This window comes from Mercurialis annua, linkage group LG6 (genome assembly GCF_937616625.2).
Source record: "Mercurialis annua linkage group LG6, ddMerAnnu1.2, whole genome shotgun sequence".
In the NCBI taxonomy this organism is placed as follows: Eukaryota; Viridiplantae; Streptophyta; class Magnoliopsida; order Malpighiales; family Euphorbiaceae; genus Mercurialis; species Mercurialis annua.
Window position 1 is genome coordinate 32,000,888 of NC_065575.1, and position 20,678 is coordinate 32,021,565.

Below are 20,678 nucleotides of genomic sequence, written 5' to 3' on the forward strand. Positions count from 1 at the left end.
TTTCTTGTAAAATAATCCCTCTTCTCACCAAATTATCATAAGAAGAAATTCTATTCCTTGCTAATAACCAAAGGAAAAACTGAATACGAGGAGGTATATTAGATTTCCAAATAGTGCGAATAAAAACAGTTCCTCCACCTGAATAATTCTGACCTGTCAAAGAGCTTCTAATCTGCTTATTCATGGCAGCTGAAGTATAGGACTTAAGTTGCCAATTAAACCTGTCCTGTTGATCATGATGTAACCGAGCTGCAGCCAACATCTCCTGAAGACGAGCAAGAGCTGTTTGTTCCCCTAAGCGAAGCCTACGTCTCCAGTTAAAGTTGATGAAATCTGCCCGGTTCCTGTCAAAAGCTTCTGAAACTAACAAGTTTGAAGACCTGCATAAACGAAAAAGAGAGCTAAAATCTGAAACAAGATTATTCGGTAGCTTTTTACACTCTTATTAATTTTTAATTTATATCAAACAAATATGGCATGTTTAATGATAATTATTTAATATAAATTTGAGGGTATCATATTAACTATTCGAACTATAAAAGCTAATTTTTTAAAAAATTATATGAAATTAACTATAACTCTAGTGTTTTTAAAAATCTTAATATCCAAAATGTTTTGGTTTGGTATAGGACCAGGATGGGGCAAGTATTTTGTAGGTCCAATTCAATTCATGGTATGTTATGGTGCTGTTGTTGCTTGGACACTTCTTGGAGGCCAATGCATGAAGGTATGGCTATAAAAGTTCTTTTATTACAAATATAAAGGCAAAATGCATTCCTCATCCTTGTATTTGTTCATGTTTTGACATTACATCGTGACACTTTTATTTCTCAACGTCGAATACCTACTCTTTTAATTTTGTCGACATTAAGATCCTTCATTACGAAAATAAAGTGCGACTAAGATAAAAAAATTACTCACTTTTTATTTTAATTTTATTAAAATTTAGTCCAAACGCTTTACTTTTATTGATATTAAGTCCTTCAATTGATTTTTTTCCCGACATGAATTTACACATTTAACACTTTTTATAACGGAGGAAGACAATGTATACAAAATTGAAAAAATAAGGGCCAATATCGACAAATAAAAGTGCAGCGATCCAATGCCAAAAACAGAACAAATATATAGACCTAAAAATGCATTATACCAAAAAATAAAGGCCTAATGGTGCTTAAAAAACAGATATTATTAACTTTTTGTAATTTCATCTAAATCTTTTAAAGTTTATAAATATATTTCAATTTGATAGTTTTGTTAGATTCTATTCAAAAAAACATCTCAATCAATTTAACGCTGCTAATTTTTGAACTCAGTACACTACTCATTTAACTTTTATCTTTATTTTGAGTTTCAAATTTACTTCAACCGCTAATATTGAGAATTTCGAATTAAATTTTAATGTTAATGTTAATTCTGATTTTGATTTTGGATTTGAAGTTAAATTTTGAGAAAATTACATCAAATAACCCAAAATATGAAAAGTTTATATTAATGACTCAGGAAATATTTTTATGCAAAAATCTCTCTTTTTTTAAAATCAGTTTGCATCTATACCTCATTATAATTTTAGTCCTATTTTACCCTTTCTTTATCTTCTCCAACAACCAAACTCATAGCTGCTATTAGATTTAGAGAAAATATATTGGGTCAGTTTATCTATGGCCGATTTGTTACAATCAGATGGCCGGTGGCCGGACTTTTGGCGTCGTAGCCGAAATACTGGACCTTTGGTGGTCGGTAGCTGGATCGCCGGTGCTGCTTCCTCCATCGCTGCTTTGTATTGTTGTTATCGATTGTCAAATCTCCGGTGTTTCTCTCTCCCTCGATTCTTCCTATTGTTGCTTCCGACCGTCGGATCCGGTGTTGCTCTCCCCTCGCTGGATCTAGATCGCTAGATCAGTAGTTTTTTAATTTTTTCTGTTTTTTTTTTGAAATAATCCGTGAAAATGGTGAGATGGGTATTGTGGTTATATTCATGAATCGGGTTGGACAAAGTGGAACTGGAATTTGAATCAGATAGAGAGGTTTCAAATTCAAATATGGATTGAAGATTAAGAACAAGAGTGGTACTGAAATTCTCAAAATATTGAAGTGTCCAAGAAGATGTTGAAATTGGTGTAGAAGTACGCTCTCCTTAATCTTAATTGGTTTAGAAAATCATCTGGTTGCTTGTGATTGATTTTAGTTTGTGAATTTGAACAAGGAGATATCTGGATATCGGATTGGATTTTGAAATCCAAGAACCATTCTTTTCTGCACTAAGATGTGCGAGCTGATGATGAAACTAAAGTGTGATGGAAATTAGTTACTTAGTGGATTGCAGCTCTGAGCTTTCACATTCAGAAATAATATTGGCTAAATTATGCACAGCTAAATAACATATATAGATATAGATATGAGGAATATTCACACACTGCTATGAACAAATATAATGTCATTCCAAAAAAAGCTCGCGGGTCTTGTTATATGTTTTATAGCTTCAGTAGTCAGGAAGCTAATCCAAAAAATTGAAAGCACGAGATAGCATTTAAATGTTTAATGTTTGTAATGAGTATCCAAATTCTTGTGTTGGTGTATGTGGACATTGTCGGAGCTTGCATGTTGAAAATATAAAATTTATTAATACAGAAAGTTGAACATCTATTTTAACTGAAATGTATTTGACAGTTTATAAAACCAAAAATCAACCTGATATGAATCCGATGTGAACCTATATTAACTGAACTATTTTAATTCAATTTTTAATAAAATTTGTCTTACTGCTCTTTACAATGTTAAATGACATTTTTTATAGAGAGAATTTTGAGATTTAGTGTAATATATAAATTGAATATCTATTTTAAATGAAATGTATTTAACAGTTTATTAAACCGAAAATCAACCTGATGTGAACTTGATATGAACCTATATAAACTGAATTACCTTAATTCAGTTTTTTAATAAAATTTGTTTTACTGTTCTTTACAATCTTAATTGAATTTTATATAGAGAGAATTTTGAGATTTAGTGTAATATACAAATTGAATATCTATTTTAAATGAAATATATTTAACACTTTATAAAACCGAAAATCAACCTGATATGAACCTATATAAACTGAATTACCTTAATTCAGTTTTTAATAAAATTTATTTTACTGTTCTTTACAATCTTAATTGAATTTTATATAGAGCGAATTTTGAGATTTAGTGTAATATACAAATTGAATATCTATTTTAAATGAAATGTATTTAACAGTTTATAAAACCGAAAATCAACCTGATGTGAACCTGATACGAACCTATAATAAAATTTGTTTTCCTGTTCTTTACAATCTTAATTGAATTTTATATAGAGAGAATTTTGAGAATTTGGTGTAATATACAAATTGAATATCTATTTTAAATGAAATATATTTAACAGTTTATAAAACCGAAAATCAACCTGATGTGAACCTGATATGAATATTTGTTTATTTTATTTTTTGTTTAAAAATTAGTTGTTTTAACTTGTTATTGACCTAATATGAACTTGAAATTAATTTTAAATTGTTCGATATCACAACCGTTCAAAAGTGTTTTTTTAATAAAACTTTTAAGTAAATTTCAAGTAATACAAACTCTTAAGATGTCTTTTAGAGTAGAGGGAATAATAAAAACAGTTATAATTAATAAAATTAATAAATATAACATATTAGTTTAATTATTTAAATTGATTTATAAAATGGTAAAGTCATGAACCTAATTCCATTAATTTTGATCTTTTTTGAATTCAAACCTTGAAATTTTGGCACAAATTAGTTAATTTATTTCATTTCACCATAAGAATGAAATCAATTGTGGCCATAGTCATCATAGTTCTTGTTGTAGGCCTATAACAACAATTTTTCTGCTATTGAAGAATGATGGAAGCATGAAGAAAAATAAAAACAAATGGAAGTCCAAAATTGACAGAGAATGCTATTTAGAGTTGGTCTCTAGTTTGTGCCAAAACAACACTGTCGATGGTAGCTCTATGAGCAAAAGAATCAACTTCATTTATACATTAGAACGCAGAGAAGACCCAACCACTAAGTCCAGACGTCGCTCCGTCGAAGCTGATGACCTGCTATGCTTAGTTTGCAATCCTAAAGCAATTAACGGAGGAGCTGCCACAGTACCGATTAGAAGCGGCGACCATTAAAATAGATCAAAAAAAAATTAATTAATTGAATGAGATGATAGAAAAGTGCAGGGATGCACTTTGCGGAGACCACCGTGCCTCCGGTCGACAGCCGCGCCGAACACTGTCGATCCTACCGCCGTTGTCCGACTGCCGCGATGCCGATCTAACCATCACTGTCTTGGATAACTAAAGTTTTTTTCAATTTCTTTATTTATGTTTCAGTGAAGAAGAAAGAGGGCATAAATGTCCAATTTTGTGTTAAAACTGACTTATTTTGGAGTAGAGGGGATTTGTGAAAACTTTTTAAATTTTTTGAGTGATTACTGTTAAAATTAAATTTCTGTGGTAGAAATAAAAGACATGACATGTTTTGAGGGATTTGTGTAGATTACCCTTAAATTTTTCAATTCCAGAAAATGCTAACTAAGGAACTAGTTTAGAAATTTAATTAAAAATATAAATAGTTATATTAATTAGAAAAAAATAAATAAAAGGGATTTCAACAAAATTATCAAATTAGAATAAATTTGCAAACTTTAAAAGTTTTAGAAAGATTTATAAAAAGTAAAAAGTCTGACTCTTTAACACCAATAGGTCAAAAATAAATGAATACGTACAAACAATTGAGTATAAAAACTCATTGAATCCACAAAAATGCAGGCAATTTAGTTGTTATCAGAACCAAATGGGAGTATGAAGCTTTATGAATTTGTGATAATATTTTAGCTCAAATCCCTCTTTTCACTCTCTAAGTGACTACAAAAAAAAAATGTCAATCCATGACTGTTAAGTATATGACGGAATTTCCGTCACAAAATTTTGTGACGACATTTTCCGTCATAATTCTGTGAACCTGTCACAAATCCTTCATATTATCATCACAAATTTATGATGAAAATTCCGTCATAAATTAACGGTCACAATTTGAAAGTTTTTCTTATAGGACAATTTATTCAGTAATTATTTCACATATTATATATTCATATCAATCGGGTAATTGAAGAAAATAGTAAATAAGAAAAATGAGATCAATGAACAGGAAATTCATCCAATGAACCAAAGGACTATTCTATAAAAGGAGACACACAAGACAGTGTTTATGGAGTAGTTAATGCCATTGCTATCATTGCCACGACTTATGGCAATGGAATCATACCAGAAATTCAGGTACGACTTACTTCATTTTTTCATATGTTTTACGGAAATTTATCGAGTCTTATATTTTTGGAATACGTTTATGTTTTTGGCAATTTTAAACTCCATGCACTAGACATTGTTTGGATTGAGGAATTTTAGAGGAACAAAATCCATGGATTTGCACAATCCATGGATATTACCGAAATTCATTGTTTTGTAGAAAAAATGGCATGACAGTCCATGAATTCCTAAATTCTCTCATACTCTAAAATCCCTCATTTACATTTCCACCTAGAAGGTGGTAAAGTTAAAATCCATCATTTTTTATGAATGGAGTAGAATCCATTGATTTTAAAAACTCTCATTTCAAATGGTGCCTTATATTTTTGTATTGTGTTTTTATTTTGTACAATTCTAAATTGCAAAACTTTATTTTTTATAACATGTCATTATTGAAAGAAAAAACTATCAATTTTGCCTATTTTTTTATTTCAACATTTCTTCTTTTTGACGTTTTCGTGCAACATAATTTTCAATTGCATGTCCTTTTCAGCTATGTTGTACGAAAATTTGTTGAATCATATGTTTTCCGCATTTTGTCTTTGTTTTCTAGATACACATTTTAAACTCCGAAAATATATATTGGTAACCGATTCGGCGATTCTTATAAAAGATATCCTTTTGTTGTTTCTATTTCAGCATTTCCTGTTTCAATGTTTTCGTGCAAAACAACTTTTTATCGCATGTATTTTTTTAAGGCTAAATATCTTAAAAAGACCAAACCTTTCATAAAAATTTCACAAAAGTCCTTAACCTTTCAATATTGTCGATTTTGGCCAAAAACAGAATTGAATGGTCGGGACTTTTGTGAAACTTTTTACGACATTTGGCCTTTTTTTAACTATGTTGTACCAACATTTTTCGAGCGATACATTACGACGCTCCGTTTCTATTTCTAAAAACACTTACGAAATTTCAGAACTTTATAATTATAACCTACACTTGTAAAGATATTTATTTCGCCGTTTTCGTTTGAGCATTTTCCCGTTCCATCGTTTCGGTGCAACAGAGGTGCTAGAAAGATGTGTGATATACTGATATTGAATTAGATTTATAAAAAGGCCGAGTTGAATGAAATGAAAATTGCAGACAACTATTGCAGCACCTGTAAAGGGGGAAATGTTTAAGGGGCTATGTGTATGTTATACAGTAATAACAGTCACATTCTTTTCTGTTGCCATTTTTGGGTATTGTTGCATTTGGTAACCAAGCCGAAGGTCTAATTCTTAGCAACTTTGTTGGATATTAAACTCTGTGAATCACTCAACTTATGCCAAATTATAGAATGATCACTAAAGTCACTTTTGTTACAAAAGTGTCACTGATCTATTTCATAAATTACAACGGGAGGTCATTCCATTGAAACTCACCGTTTTTGTTGAGTTGTACTGCCGGATTTGTCCAACTTGTCAATTAATAACCCATGTCAGCAAAAGGACACTGTCCACATCATTTTTAACCTATCCATTGGGTAAGTCTTCCTCATTAATTGACAACGGTAACTTCTCTCTTTTATCATCCACACTCCATCTTCTACCTCCTTATTCAAATCTCTGATAACAAAATCCCCAATTCACAAGAACCCTAATTTTTTATTATCTCCCTTTTGTGATCTGCTGCCACCAATAGATTGTTGGTGTAACTTCCCTTTTTCCGCAAGAACCCAAATCTGATATTTTGCACCCGCCTTCAGCAAAATGGAGCATCCAACGTTTGTTCCCAACTGCCATTACAATCAACCTGCTGTGCTGAAAACAGCTTGGACTCAAGCTAACCCTGGAAGGCGTTTCTTTGGGTGCCACGGTTATCAGATTAATTTTTTTACCATATGTAATTTTTTGTTTAAGTTTTCTGATTTGAAACTAAATTATGAAATTTTCGCATACACAGTCAGGAGGTGAGTGTGACTACTTCTACTGGTTTGATCAAGCATTGCCCAGTAGAACAAAATCTATCTTAGCTGGATTGCTAGAAAAGATTGAGAAGAATGAGACTGAAAATAAGAAGGCTTGGAATTGGACTTATGTGAAGTATTTTGTTGTTATGGTTATTGGTTTTTATCTAGGAAGATGCAGCTGCAAGTGAGCTAAGAATTACAAGAATGTTCACTAAATTTATGTCAAGTATTTTGTTGTAATGGTTATGTCTATCTATCTGTAATGTTAAGTTAAGAATGTTTGTAATTGAAGTGTTGATGGAATTTAATGAAACTAAGGTGTTTGATTTATATATGCAATGCAATTCAATTATGCAATTATAGTACATAAAGAAACAGAAAATGACAATAGCATCTACTTTAAACTCCTGCATCCATTTAATATAAAAATTTTGTCCAAAACCAACAGGAATAACAAAAAAAGGAAGTGGGGCAGATGCAATTCAATAATGCACCACCAACTATACAAAAGCTAGAGTTTAATATTCTCTGCACAACAACCTAACAATGGTCCCCCCATTGTAGCAAAATACATAAAATATGAAAAGATTCCTGCCCTACACACTTCCACAAAAAGTTGTCTTCACTCTGAATTTTACAGCTCTTTCTTGGAGCTTTGACCAGGTGGTAGCCATATCTTCCTCTTTTTGGTTGTTGATGGCTTAGCACTTGTAATTTTGGCAGCACTTGAAGCTGTGGATCCTGTTGGTGCTACTGGAGTAGGAGGAGCTTTGGTAGATCTTGGTGCCTTGAAAGTACTCAGCTTAGTAGACAGATCTGGAGCTTTTTGGACAGATCTTGGAGCTTCAGGGGCCTTGTTGGTAGATGGTGGTGCTGCTGCAAGTGAGGTACTGTAAACTGCTTCTAGATTTCTTTTTACTGGAAGCTTTGGAGGTCTGGGCAGCTGGTCTTTGGCCACTTCACTCACAGGGGTCCTCTTAGCTGCAGACTTGGGTCTTCTAGAAGGGGTTGGAGCTTGGACTTCAATCCTTTTAGCTTGGACTTGAATCCTCTTAGCTTTTCCTTTCCCTGTCTCCATCCTCTTAGCTGCAGGTCCATTAATCTCCAACAATGTTCTTGTCTTTCGTGAAATTAAATCGTCAAGTGGTGTGCGTTTCTGGAAGACAAACTGTAGCAAAAATACAGCAAAAATCACCCAACAAACACAAATGCAGCAAAAATCACCCAACAAACACAAACAGACCCAACAAACACAGACAGACCCAACAAACACAGACAGACCCAACAAACAATTACAAATTATAAACATAGCAATTAGATGCATACCTGGGACACACTGTCTTCAGTAGCTGCACTGAGGCCTTGGTCCTCATGAGGGGCAGAAGAAGGAGGCAAGTCCTCATGAGTTGCAGCAGCAGGAGGCAAGTCCTCATGAGTTGCAGCAGAAGGAGGCAAGTCCTTATGACTTGCAGCAGAAGGAGGCAAGTCATCATGAGTGGTAACAGGAGGCATGTCTTGACTGCCAATAGGAGGAGGCATGTCTTGACTGCCAATAGGAGGAGGCATCTCTTCAGGGATCTCATGTTGAGTAGCAGCTGGCCTTTCCCTAGGTCCCAAAGGTATTCTACTAGTGCCCTGTAAAAACAAGTTAACACATGAGTTAGCAGTCAAAATTAACATCAAATAACAGCATATAGTCATAGGTAAGTATTTTTATCAACTTACAAGTGCAGCCCCAGCTTCCTTCTCATGTAGTTTCTTATTGTGACCTCTTTTACCACAATAAGAACATTTTGACATCCCTCCCTTTTTGGTGACTTTCCCATTGACAATTCCACTATTTCTAGGCCTCTCAAGCTCATCATCTTCCTTTCTTCTCAATAACTGTTTTTTACCTCTTTCAAAATTGACTGTAGGGGGGGTATGACTGGTGGGTCATCACTCTTGGGCCACATTTCCTTGCCATTGGTAGGAGCTAGCAAGTGTGTGTATATCCTCAGGTAGGTTTCAACCTTGTAGCAGTCATCCATTAAATCTTGAGGGTTCTGATTGTTGTCATTCATAGCTGAAATTGCATGATGGCAAGGGATGCCTGACAGTTGCCACCTTCTACATGCACATGTAGAAGTCTCTAAATCAACTGCAAACTGACCATCAAAGCCAATTACTTGGTAAGTTTTCCCTCCTGACCAATCAGCCCTATAGAACCAACTTAATTGCCTTGCCTTTTCTAATTTCTTTAAAGGTTTAGGACAGAAGACACTGTCCAGCCTAGACATTGCATCCCTCTTCTTGTGAATTCTCACCATTAGCTTAGTCCTAATCATCTCTTTCATTGTGATGATTCCCTTAGTTCTAGCTTCTAATATGACATGATTGAAACTCTCACACAAGTTGTTCAAAAGCATGTCACATTTAAAGCGTTCTTGGAACTTAGACCTAGTCCACTACCCTTCAGTAATCCCTTGTAGATACCCATATGCACCCTCTGACATGTTTTGTAAATCCAACATACACTTATCAAAACCCTGTTGGTAAGTAGCCCTAGCACATGCCCACAGTTGGTCATTAAGGGCCTTACCCTTATAGGTTTTCCTAAAGTTGCATAGAATGTGCCTAACACAAAACCTATGCTCAGCATGTGGGAACAAAGTCTCAACTGCAGGTATAAGACCCTATACAGAATTACAAAAAATTCATAAGCATCAATAACAAGTTAACACTGCCATTATAAACTTAAAAAAAGAAACAGAATCAACCAAACACTTATAAAGAATTCATTATAACACTGAAAATCAATAACAATCAGACAGTAACATGCCATTACACACTTAAAATGCAGCTTACAACATATATTTCATATTAATACATAAAGTGTAGAAAACTGACCTTCTGTCTATCGCTCATAAAACACCATCCGTGGCTGTTGTTTATTGGCAAATCATCTGCTAGAAGACCAAGGAACCACATCCAATTCTCCTTGGTCTCCTTATCAACCACACACCATGCAATGGGATATGTGCAATCATTTGCATGAATCCCAACTGCAGCTAATAGCTGTCCACCATATAAACCCTTCAGCCAGCAACCATCAATAGACACAACCCTCCTGCATCCTGCCATAAAGCCATCCCTCAAAGGTCCCAAACACACATACATTCCTTCAAAAACTCCCAAACTTCTTTTGAACATTACAGTAGAGTTAGGATGAGTCCTTAGTAACTCAAGCCTGTAGTCCATTAAGGATGTCATCTGGTCAGCCTCATCCCCATTTAGCTTAAGTAGAGCTATATTCTTGGCCCTAAGAGCAGCTACTCTGCCTATACTAGCTTTTTGATTGGTTTTAACAGCCTGCATTATCCCACTTAGGCACCAATTTGAATCAGCCCTGAATTGCGCCAAGTACTTTTGTGCAATCCACTTGGGATTCACATGCCTAATGTTGTGATCCCTACTGCACTCATGCTTCAACTCACCAGATTTAATCTACACAGTCGTATTGTCCTTGCTCATCTTGGAAGCCCACAACCTGAATGGACATCCCTTTTGACAGTATGCCTTGCACCTCTTCTTGTCATTTGCACCTCATGCCTATGCAAAACTCAGGGTCCTCCATATTCTCCTCATTGAAGTCACAATATTCGGGTTTCTCTGAGTCACCATCAGAGTCTCCCTCTGAACATGACTGCAGCTCATTGGATTCTACAAGAAAAGAATCCCCTTTTCCATCTCCATCTCCAGCAACTGCATTCCTTTCACCATCAAAGTCTCCCTCAGTTTGTGTATTAGTTTCTGTGTCAGCAACTCCAATATCCTCTTGTTGCACATCTCCATCTCTATCCAGGCTATGATCATCACTGTAATCATAATCTTCTAATAGACTTCCCTCAGATTCATTATCTTCATTGCCAGGTTCACACTCTTCTGATAAGCCTGCATCATTGCCAGCAGGATCATTTTCTGCATACAGAGGATCTTCAGCTTCAATGCCACTCACACCTGCATTCCCATCAGCAGCAATGCCAACACCAGCCATACCAGCAGCAGGATCCCCATCAGGCCCATCCACCTGGTTCTCATCTACATCACTACACTCTGTATAACTCATACCCAACTGCAATGTTGCATGAACATCTACTATTTTTCCAGGACCCACATCCAATGCCATCTTAAGGACATCTCTTTCATTCCGGAGGCGAACCAAAGAGATATGTCCTCCCTCCTCACATATATAAAAAAACTTAAACCCATCTGCATCTGCACCTAAACCCAGACTCGCACCCATACATACCAACTCAGGCATTGTCAAATTCAGAGCAGTGCAATAGTCTATGTAACCCAACAATTTCCTATCATACCCAACTGTATGCCCTACTACTACTTTGTACATTCGCAAACTGAAGTAGGTAGAATTACCACCTGACAATCAAACAAAACAATAGCAAACTTCAAAAGTTGCTCAAAACAAAACAACTAACCCTAATTTACTGCAACCTATTAGCACAAAACAACTAACCCTAATTTCTGAAATTAAAGACAAAAATAGATGTCCATAAAGTACTGAAGTAATTTAAAAAAAACTAACCGTAATTTGGAGGTGGATCTCGAGCCCAGCGAGGTCTCCAATCGCGATTCATGGATTCTTCGTTTTCAAATCACAAACTATTTAGGGTTGACGGGTTTTCAGAGACAAAGATATCAAATACTAGGGTTCTAACGAAGAATTTGGAAAATTGCAGCAGCGTACAATCTGAAATGGAGATTAGGGTTTGAAAAGGGAAAAGGGGAAAAGAGAGCGTTTGTTGTTCTGATTTGGAGGAATTTCGAATTAGGGATTTGTTTTTTTTTACCGTTTACATCTTGCAATTACCGTTCTGATTTGGGAAAATGAGAAGACATACGTGGCAAGTGACACGCTGACATGGAGGAGAGAGTATTGTTGCCCAATTCCGGTGAGCCACCTAGGCAACAAACGCAGCGTTTTATAACAAAAACGGTGAGTTTCAATGGAGTGACCTCCCGTTGTAATTTATGAAATAGATCAGTGACACTTTTGTAAGAAAAGTGACTTTAGTGATCATTCTGTAATTTGGCATAAGTTGAGTGATCCACAGAGTTTAAAATCCCAACTTTGTTAGTCATGCAAATTATTTGCTGCCTAAATGGTTCATTCTCATGACAAATATCTTCACCATTCTCCAACTATCTGCAGTTGATGGGGTAAGAATTTTTTTCTACACTTGCACTACTCGACAACCTTGCACATAAATTGTCGAGTTTTATATTTTGGTGTTTTATTTTTATTTCTGAAAATGTTTACAGAACTTTTAAAATTTTTGTTTTGGTAAGCCCATCTGGTTTCCAGGACTTAGCCTTAACTAATCCGGATCCGACCCGCGTCACGCACCTGGCTTGGTGGGTGAGTCTTCCAGTGGGGATTTTCTGCATTCACAAGACTCGAACCCGAGATCTTGTTTAAGAGATATCAAACCGCTTACCACTTGGACCAACCCCTATTGGTAATTGTAAACCTATTTTGGTAAAATGTACTCCCTCCGTCCCAATAGAGTTGTCCACTTTGAGATTTTTTTTTTGTCCCAAAACTCTTGTCCACTTTCAAAAAATAACTAACTTTGCACTTAATTTTCCTACATTACCCCTATTTAAAGTCCACTAATAAAAGTAAATTGCAAGTGGACCCTACATTAAATAGGGGTATGACAAGAAAAGTAAGGAAAATTTTACAAAAACTATAACTAATGATTACTTTTCTTAAACTATGTGATAAAGGCAAAGTGGACAACTCTATTGGGACGGAGTGAGTATTATATTTCCTCCAAGTCTTTGTTTCCATGTATCTATGAAAACGAGTCGAGTTAACTCACAAGCTATTTAAAATTGACTTGAAATAGACTTGAGCGGGATTAAAATTTAGAAAGACCAATCATACAAAATCCTATATAAACTTGATAATCATATTTCTTATAAAAAATGGAGGGTTCTTGGTTAAAAAAAACTTGGGGAGGGTGGCTAATTATACAAAAATTCTACTTAATAACTTTTTTTTTTGAAAAACAAAAGTAGCAGGGGTGGGTGGTTAGCATAGTCTTGCCTCCGCTCCTCAATAGACCCGATGTTAATCGAGTCTGAATTAAGCACTAGATTAAATACTTATTTCGACAAACTCGCAAACGTAATCGAGACTTGAATAATTTATTTTTGTATCCTTTTGTTATTATATATTTATTTATTTTTTTATCTGATTATGATTATGAGGTGTCCTGAACGGGTTCCAACTATGAAATGCCACCTTTAAGCCTTTTACATTCAGACTAATCCTCGCTCGAGCCGGGTAGCTCCCGTGTGGGAGGCAAAGCTCTGGCCCCAAGTTTTAAACAGCTGCATACATGAGTGCGGTTCGAACCCGCGACCCCACTTAAACTAGAAGAGCGCCTTACCAACTCATCTACGCTTTGGGGTTTGTTATTATATATTTATGATAACCCACTTACTTTTATGCTAAAATTTAAGTTTTAAATTTTTTATAGATAATTGGATGGAGCCTAATCGAACTCAGGCCTTAATTATTTTATTAAACTTCCATCTCCTAACATAAAGCTCGATCGAATTTGAACCAAATTTTGGATTTCGAATTTAGAATCGAGTCGAGTTTAAACGTGTTTCTAATCTAGTAGATTTGAATACACCCTATTTTCATGTAATTTAGCTAGACAGTTAGTGGACCATTAGGCTACTAACAAAATTACTCTAAATTATCACTACACTAGTCGTATATCCGCGCAATTGCGCGGAATCAATATAATATTATCTTTTTCATAATGTTTGTATTATAATATGTTTATATATTAGATTTATATGATTTTAATAGATCATATTAAGAATAATAGTATTTATTTTACTATATATTACTAATACAAAATTATTATATACAATTTAATATAGAAATGAAAATATAATTCGCATAATCTATGAAACTAATAATATAAAATAAATAAAATCTCTTAAATAAAATAAATTTCATTCAATTTTTACTGTGTTATAATAATTTATGAATGCTCATTTTTGACAACTTGTATAGACGCTTATTCTTTAAAAAAATATAAAATGAGAATAAATATTTATTATAGCTTAATGATTATAATTAAATATCTAAATTTTAATATTTTTTGCAGTTCAAACTAAATTTTTAGTTTTGTTATAGCCTATAATTTTATGTACTTTTCACTAATTTTATATTTATTGTTTAAATTTTAATTTTAAATACAATACTAATCCGATGGATCAAATGGGTTAAAGTAAATAAAATAAAATTGAACAAAGGATCAAAAAAACCCCTCAACTTGGCACGAAATATCAAATAAGCCCAAGGTCATGAACCGGATCAATTAAGCCCATTACTATGGCAAACTGGATCAAATACATCCTCACCCAGTCTCACCCCAGCGTTTGAAATGCACTCTCCATTATGAAGTGAAAAAAATTTCAAAATGGTCCTTAATATTTATTCAATTCTTCAAATTAATATTTAATGATTTTAAAACTTCAATTATGACCTTTATATTTTAAAACTTTAAAAATCAAATCAAATTTTAAATAAAAATTGAAGGTTCTTTTTACACTTTTGTCATGATTATTTTACAATTTACTCCAAAAATTACTTAAACAGAGCATCTCCAATGGGATGCTACTTTTTATGCTAAATTTGGCATGAAAAATGGTAAAATGTTATAGATAACATAGCATTTCAAATTTTACTCCAATGCACAAAGTTAAAAAGAAATGTTATAATTATTTATTAAGATAATTATCTCTTAATTTTATTAATTGCTAATTATTTAATAATTTTTTTAATTAAATATTTTAAACTAAATATTTTTTTAAATTTAATAATGAGCTTTTCAAAAGATATAATTAAAATAATCGATGAATTATATAAAAATAAATTATTTAATTTCTTTAATATATTGATGTATGGTCTACTATTAAAAAATCAAATCGATGTTGTAAAATTAAATAGAAGCACAAAATTTAAAATGAAAAAAATAAAAAAATAAAAAAAAGTAGGTTAAAATAATAAATGCAAAAAATGACCGTGGTAAAATTGTAATTAATAGTGAATTGTTATTGATTGTTGAATTTTAGCATATGCTATAGTCTGTGCTAAATTTAGCACGTGATATGGCATATTCTAAATTTAGGGTAATTGATCCTGAAGATCACTGAACTTTCGAGTTTTTTCATTTCAGTCACTAAACTATTTTTTTTTTCATTTTGGTATTTGCCGGCCAAAATTGCTTAGGTGGCAGCCGGAATTAATTTTTTTTAACTTGAAAACTTGCCATATATGTATTATTTGATTTAAAAACTCATTTTCAAAGTGAAATTATGTATATGTGATCTTCAAAGTAAAATTTGTAAAATCCGGTTGTCACATGTCAACTTCCGGCTGCCACCTAAGCATTTTTGATCTGAAATACCAAAATGAAAAAAAAATGAAAGTTTAGTGATCAAAATGATAAAAAATATAGTTTAGTGACTAAAATGAAAAAACTCGAAAGTTCAGTGATGGTCAGGATCAATTACCCCTAAATTTAGCATAAACTATAGCACTGCATTGAAAATGCATTTTAATATTAAATGCTAAATTATATCATTAGCACTTCATTTTAGCATTACATTAGAGATGATTATCAGAAAGAAAACCTAATTTTTTTATCTTCTTCACCGCTCCTTTTCTGTCCTAATCTTCACCACCGCATGCCTTAGATTTTTCTTCTCTTCTTGATCGTTTTTCCATTGTTGCTACTGAAGGTGGAGGTTGTTGCTGCTGGAGGTGAAGGTCTTTGGTTGTCGCCGTTCGTCCACTGTAGCCATTCGTCACCGTCATTTGTTGCTTGCTGTTGAAAGAGGAGGCCGATGCTGCTGCTGTTCATCCATCGTCCTTTGTCGCTTTCTGCTGGTGAAGATGGTACTACTTGCGATGATGGTAACCCGATGAAGATGGAACAGCCGGAGAAGATGGTATTGTCGGCGACCGCTGTTTAATTATTGCGAATTGTTTAATTTCTGTATGATTATTGCAAATTGTTTAAATTTTTTTCTATGAATTTATTTATTATAGAGATCAATTGTTGAATTTACTCTATTAATTTTTTGGTTGTGGTTTGGAGTCGCTGAAGCTTCAGTTGTTCATGTTCTGAGTTTTTTAAAGGTGGCGGCTCTAGGTGGTGGTATGGGTGAGTGAAGGCGGCAGTAAAGGCTAGGTGTGGTGGCACTGGTGGGTTATTAGGTAATTAGGGTTTATAATTTTAAATTAGGTTTGATTTGATTAATTGTAGGTTTAATAAGTTTAACTACAATGAGCTATAATGCTCTAAATAAGCTCTCTATCTATCTACATATCATATCTAAGAAATATTAGGAAAAAAAAAACTATTGTTGCTTTCCGTATAATGGAAGGCGAGTAAGTAGCAAAATTATGAACGTCTTGCACTTTGGCAAGTGGAAATGTCTTGTGCCGGAGGGCGACAAGTGGTGATCGGTTATTTGCTTCAGATAATTCACTTGAGTTGTTTGTTTCTTGTCATTTATTGAGTAATTATTTGCTATCAATTTTATTTCTCTTTACCGCTCTTGTTTTTGGTTACCTTTTAAGGTTTTATTCTCTGATTGGTTTTTTATTGGCCAATATATACATGCACAAGGTTTTCATGCCTACTAATCCTATTAAGTGAAGATGAAGCTCAGGAGGTGCATTAATGCGTGGAGTTGGGTTGAATTTCAGTACGAGAGGATCTCTATATTTTGCTTTTATTATAGAATCATGGGGCATTCAGAAAAGTTTTGTACAAATTTTTTGATAATCCGGTTCCGAAAGAGCTGATGCCATATGGGTCATACATGAGGTATGTCTTGAAGAAGTCACCGGTTTTAATGGAGGAGAGCTGACGGCTAAGTAGTGATCCAGTTGGGGAGGAGGGAGAGGTTGAAAGTGATGATGTGGCATATTTGAATGTTCAAACAGTAGAAAATCTGAATCTTACCAAATCTGGTATTGCTACTGAAATTCAAATTTGGAAGATTAGAGAAAAGGAGGATTTGGGGAAGGCAAATCCACTGATTTGGTGGTTAGAGATGTTCAAAAATCTTCTAACAATAATTTGAAATCCAAAAATTTCAACTTACCTTGTAAGCTAATTAATGAGGTGGCGATAGACCCTAAAAGAAAAAGATCTAATTTGAACAACGCAAGTGGATTGGATGAGAGCGGGCCAAATTTTCATCAAAAAATATGAAAATTGACTCAACTAGTTACAAATCGGAGGGCCTTGATAATAAGGCCAGCTCAAAGCAATGAGTTGCCTTGGCTGGAACTGCAGAGGAATGGCCAGTCCTCGTGCAATCTGGTTCCTACGTGACATGATCGGTAATTGTTTAGATTTAGCAAAGCAGTTTAGTAACGTGTTTTTTATTTCCGTGAGGCGATCTGCGAATCAAGCTGCGCATTTGTTAGCGCAAAACGCCTGTTCCATGTCAGGTCATCAGGAGTGGTTTTGTTATTTTTCTGAATATCTCACAAATGTAACTGTTTTGGATTATTAATGGAGTTGAAGTTGATTTTCAAAAAAAAAAAAAGTTTAACTACAATAAACTAGATTAATTAAACTTAAAAAAAGGAAAAAGGGCATAACAGGTCCTTAACTTTTTATTAGTTGAAGTTTTAATTAATTAGAATTTTAATTAGGGTTAATTTTTCAATTATCTAATACACTCTCTTTTTGTGTCAAAAGGGGGTTTTTGACCGATTTCCGCAACTATTGTTTTTTTTATCCCATTTCACGACCTTGGGGCCTATTTGATATTTCGTGCCAAGTTGAGGGGGTTAATTGATCCTTTGTTCAAATAAAATTACTATTTTTTATTTATATCGCTTTCAATGATTGATTTTAATTTCACCACCGTTATTTCATGACAACGTTGACACATGACATACACATTGTATTTTGTTTAATTTGGACATTTATAAAAAAATATCCAGTTCAAATATGACGTTACAAAAAAATACAAAATAATCTTTCTGTTTAAATGAGAATGAAATAATTAATATTTTTTTTATTTAATTCATATCCAGTTTTTAATATGTCTTTTAACTGTATACATGTAATTTCTGTTTTGTGTTTAATTATATTATATATAGTAATGTAACTGCATACGTGTAATTTCTCTATACATAACAATTCTATTAATTAGTTTTAATTCTGACCCACTATAACATTCTACATTGGTCTCAAAAATTACAACTTTTCACAAAGACAACCGTAGCTAATATTTTACCACCACTTCCACTTTATAAGACTTTTTTTTAGGTAATTGTATAGATAATATACTTAGGCTTTTTAAAAAATAAATAAATAAAAAAGTAGCTTTTACGTAGAATAGAACTACTGTATAGTAAAATCAGTAGTAATTTAATAAAAGTAAAAACTCATGAGTAGTTTAAAAAGGATGGGAACTTATGAAAATTTGTTATCTAATAAGAATTAATGATAAAATTCTATTTGATGAGAATCAATGAGAAAGCTCCGTTGGTTCTTTCAATTATATAAGTATATAGATTAACCTTAAATTGCACGTTCTGTCACAGGTATACTTGCAACCAACAAATGAAGTGCTCGAACAAACATTTGCAGATACGAAAAGCAAGGAATTTTCTGCTCGAAATGTTATCCCGCGAATCGTATCGAGAACACTATCAGTTATTATAGCAACAACAATAGCAGCAATACTCCCATTTTTTGGAGACATCAATGCATTAATTGGAGCTTTTGGTTTTATGCCTCTAGACTTTATCTTGCCTGTGATATTCTATAACTTGACATTCAAGCCATCCAAGAGAAGCTTAGTTTTCTGGGTGAATATGACAATTACATCTGTATTTTCTGTATTAGGTGTTATAGCGGCAATTGCAGCTGTTAGACAAATTAGTCTTGACGGGAAAACTTATCGGTTATTTGCAAACGTTTGATCGGTGGGTGAGTATTGTAATTTCAAACAAAAACTTATTTCCATTCTCATTTCTACACTTATAAATCGGTCAAAAACCCCCTTATAAATATGTAGAATCTTAGAAATATTTCAAACAAAAACTTATTTCTCAAAAAGTTGTGTAATATTTATTAAAATTACAACAGCAATTACAAGCAGCAATTCAAGAATTTATTGCAATTTTATGGATATTGTCATCCTTACGGTCCATTACCACCGCAAATTATACCAAAAACAAAAAAACTTTAGATGAATTCAGCTCGCCTTGTAGAATTATAAGTTTTATATGGAAAATGCTATTTAATCCATTTGTCGAATTCATTTTCAAATATATATACTTCAATTTTCTTTCTTAAATTTATACACTATTTTGTTATCATGTCAGGTGGTACAATAACGTGGATTAAATAACATTACTCTTTTTAATTTATAATTTGACTTGTGAAATAATTATCTTAGAATCATCAATTGATGATTAAGTTCACTTGTTTTAATTATAATTCATATGACTTTTCTTGATTAGTGAATTACCAATTACACTAAGGGGCCGTTTGGTTGGCCGAAAAAAAGGAAAATGGGAATGTGAATGATTCCAATTGTTTGTATTTTGTTTTGTTAAATTACACTAGAGAATGGGAATGTGATTTCTCCTTCAATGGGAATCACCCATTCCCCCCTACCCCATGGAAATGAACTTTTGGAAATGTGAATCAAAATTTAACAAAATATTTTAATAATAAATAATAAATATATAATTATTAAAAAATTATTTTTAAATTTTAAAAAATATACTTAAAGTAAAAAAAATATTTTTTTAATATTTTTTTTAAAAAAATTATTTTTTATTTTAAAAAAAAAACATTATTTTTTAAATAATTTTTTGATTTTTTTAAAAATATTTTGATTTTTTTAAAAATATTTTATTTAAAAAAAATAATTTTTTTATAAAAAAATATATTTAAAAAAATAAAAAAAAATTAATAAATAATATTTTTATTAAAGTTTACCCATTTCCATTCTCATTTCTACACTTTCAACTAGAGGTGGCAAATGGGTGGATATGGGTTGGGTTTAAATGGGTAGGGTTATAAATGAGCAATCTATCCATTTATGACCCGTTTTAATTTTATATGGGTGCCCATATCCTTATAGCCCTACATGACCGTAACCCACCCATTAACCCACTTTATATGTACTAGTTTTGCAGTACGTGCTACGCACGTGTCTCGTAACGTGACTCGTCAATTAGTGTATTAATTAAATTCATCATAGTCATATCAATATATTTTGTTTTAACATTAATTAACGTCAATAATATTTATCTATAATTTATTTATTATAATTTTTATAAGTTTTTCAATATATTTTAACA

General features: G+C 32.9%; 1 pseudogene; it reads left to right on the top strand.

Annotated features, from left to right (window-relative positions):
- The first annotated feature begins 326 nt into the window (after positions 1–326).
- LOC126685705 (GABA transporter 1-like) lies at positions 327–19,286 on the top strand (annotated as a pseudogene).
- The last annotated feature ends 1,392 nt before the right edge of the window (positions 19,287–20,678 follow it).